Source organism: Lathyrus oleraceus, chromosome 7, assembly GCF_024323335.1.
Source record: "Lathyrus oleraceus cultivar Zhongwan6 chromosome 7, CAAS_Psat_ZW6_1.0, whole genome shotgun sequence".
Taxonomy (NCBI): Eukaryota; Viridiplantae; Streptophyta; class Magnoliopsida; order Fabales; family Fabaceae; genus Lathyrus; species Lathyrus oleraceus.
In genome coordinates, this window is record NC_066585.1 from 300,944,321 (window position 1) to 300,948,126 (window position 3,806).

The following is a 3,806-nucleotide window of genomic DNA, read 5'->3' on the forward strand; positions in this document are numbered from 1 at the left end:
GAACTTCACCTTGAAGCCTTTGGCACAAAGTTGGTTTATACTTAAAAGATTGTGCTTTAGTCCTTCAACATAAAGAACATCTTCAATGGATATGAAATGTGGTGCTCCAAATTTGCGTAGTCCAATAATATTTCCTTTGTTGTTGTCTCTATAAGTAACTTTGAGTTCTACCTCATGAATGAATTCATCTTCAATCAAGCATTCATCCTTGGTGAACTTCATCTTGAAGCCTTTGTCGCAAAGTTGGTTTATACTTAAAAGATTGTGCTTTAGTCCTTCAACATAAAAAACATCTTCAATGGATGTGAAATGTGGTGCTCCAAATTTGTGTATGCCAATAATATTTCCTTTGTTGTTGTCTCTATAAGTGACATATCCCTTGGCTTTAAGCATTGGATTTAAAAATTTGTTGATATCTCTTGCCATATGCTTAGAACAACCACTATCGAGATACCATATACTTATAATGGTTTTCAAGCATACCTACAAAATAAAGTAGGTTTCGTTAGGTACCTAAATTGCCTTGGGTCCTTAATAATTAGTTCCTTTCTTAACCCACACATAATGCCCACTTACCATACTAAAGTTCCTTACATAGCAAACATTAGATGTGTGACCAATTATACCACAATAGAAACAAGTAAGAACAAAATTACTTCTATATCTACGAACATAAGATTTTTTCTTAACAAATATTTTCCTTTTAGGACAATGATGAACATTGTTTGTTTTGTTAACTTTTTCTTTATTGGATTGGTAACTAGCCTTACCAAAGATGGTTTTACTAGAACTTGGTTTATTAAATTTATAATAACCAAGTCCACTTTTATCATTTTAATATTTTTGTTGATTAAGGACATCATCCAATCTAATTTGTCCTTTTTCATATCTTTCAAGAACTCTTTTCAATTGGACAATTTAGAAAAAAAATGACTCACACTTTTTGCATACAAAATTATATTTTTATTCTTTAATAAAGTTTTGTTTTTCACTTCTAAAATATTTTCTTCAAGATATAAAATTTGTTTATTTTGTTTTGACACCTTCATACATAATTTTACATTCATTGAGTAGTTCATCTATAGCACCTTGTGCATCATTATTCATAATGGAATAATAATTACTAACCTTTTCATCTTCATCATCGGAATGATGTGATACCATCAAAGCAAGATTTACATATTCTTCACTTTCTGAGTCGGATGATGAACTTATTTCATTATCCTTCCATGCAACCTAAGCTCGTTTGGATTTTGACTCTTTTATACTTTTGAAGTCGTTCTACTTGGTGAGTTTTGGATAATCCGTCTTTATGTGTCCTTGATTTCGATATTCATATCAAATGACATTTGGTGTTGAAGTGGAAGCATTCTTTTTCCTGAAAAATATCTTTCTTTTTGCATAATTCAAGGATTTTTCAAAATACCAAATAACTTACCTAGTCTTTTTACAAGGAGAATGAAGTTTTCATCTTCTTCGGGAGCATCATTTTCTTGTTCTCCTCTGGTATCAACTTTCAAAGCAATGCCTTTGGATTTCTTCTCTTGATTCTCATGTTTTTCAAGTCTTTCAAGTTCAAGTTCATGCTCTTGAAGTTTTCTGAACAAGGATGTGAATTTCAAGGTAGAAAGACTTTTATTCTCTAATATTGATGTCACCTTTGGTTGTAATTCTCTAGTTAAAGACCTAAGCATTTTAAGATTAATATCATCATTAGTAAAAGTCTTACCGAGAGCAATCAAGTGATTTGTCAAGTGTATAAATCTCTTTTGCAATGTGACGATAGATTCTCTAGGTTGCATTTTTAACGTCTTGCACTCTTGACTTAAAGTATTAAATACATATCTCTTTACTTCAACAGTTCCTTCATGAGTTTCTACCAATGTATCCCATATTTTCTTTGTTGTTGTACATTGAGAGACATGAAAGAATTAATTCATGCTAAGTGCACTTTAAAGTATGTTGATTGCTTTCTTATTGTAAAAGACTTTTTTCTTATCACCTTCATCCCATGAACTCTTAAACTTTGGTGCCCTAACCCCGTTGACAACACTTGTAGGAACAAATAGATCATTCACCACAACATCCCAATTTTCTACACCTCGTGCTTCCAAATGAGCCTTCATGCGAATTTTCCAAAATTCAAAATATTCACCAGAAAATAGTAGATGTTTATTTCTACTTTCACCATCTTTGAAAATAGGAATTACACTTGCGGAAGCCATTATGGATCTTGAGAAATAATTTACCTATAACCTTTTGTGATACCAATTGTAAATTATGAGTATGCCTAAGAGGGGGTGGGGGGGAGGGGGGGGTGAATTAGGACTTTTAAAATTTTATCTGAGTTTTGTATTATGTATCTTTATTTTCTTGCTTTATGTGATGAGTGATGAAAGCACAAAAGGGGGGAAATAAATAACACCGAGAATTATCCTGGTTCCCCTCACAATCCAAGATCACATGCAGTAAGAGATTTTACTAATGTTAGAACTTTTCTACAAGGCTAATCTCAACTTCTATCACTGGGTTCTAACATAATCACAAAGAACAATCCTCTTGTGATTTATAACTTAAGAAAAGAAGACAATCCTTCCTTTTCTTACACCCTTGTTTCCAACAGTTCTGGATACTAAGTACGACAATCATACAATCTTATATCCAACAATCCTGGAAAAATAAGATGTTGATACAATAATGAATTTGAGTAATAATAAGTTTGATATACAAAATCTTATAAGTATGACTAAACTCTTTTAAATATGAAAGTTTAATATCATAAACTCTCTAAGTTCTCAATAATGCTTTTAGAATGATACGAAGGTTTTTAAAAAGCATCTAAGTCTGGAACACGTGAATTGAAAATTATGCAGAGAGTTTTTGTAAAATATGTTTGAAAGAGGTAAAAGTGAAAATGAAATTTGAATTCTGTTTATATTGTGAAAACAACTCTTGATAAAAACATGACAATGGTTAGAAAATATTTCAGAAATATAATGAGTTTAAAATTAGGAGATGTCATGAAAAGTATTAGAAGTAATTCATATTTATTAGTTGTACTATTTTCTTAGCCCCTAAGTTTGTTAGAGGGTATTTTAGTATTTTATCCTATTCTAGTAACCCTAGTTTTAGCTTATAAATAGGGTAACAATCATTGTAACTGTTATCATGTTTTTGTAGCCGTCATTCTCTTAATAGAATATTTTCGTTCATCATTCATTCTACCTTTGCACCAACAATTGGTATCTAGAGCTCCGGTTCGGATTCATTGGGAAACACGGGAAACACGAGTGAACGTGAGGTCTTGTGTGTTTCATTTTGATTCTTAGATTCGTGTTGAATCTTGAACAAAATCTGATCAGAATTTTAATTCTGTGGGTTGGGAAACACTGTGTGAGAAATCTGAGTGTACTGTGCAAGGTAGAAAGATGAACGGAAACGGCAACATGAACACCAAACTTCCAGTATTTGACGGTAAAAACTGGAATCGTTGGATGATCCAAATGCGTGTACTGTTCGGTGCTCAAGATGTTCTAGATCTTGTCACTGATGGTTATGTTCCGGTAGCAGCAGATGCGACGGATGAACAGAAAAACGCGCAGAAGGAAGTAAGGAAGAAGGATCAGAAATCATTGTTCTTCATTCATCAATGTGTTGATGTAAATGTGTTTGAGAAGATTGCAGATTCAACGTCAGCAAAGGCTGCGTGGGACACACTGGTTAGATGTTATGGTGGTGACGCATCAGTGAAGAAGGTGAAGCTTCAGTCCTTGAGAAAGCAATATGAGAATCTCAACATGAAGAAT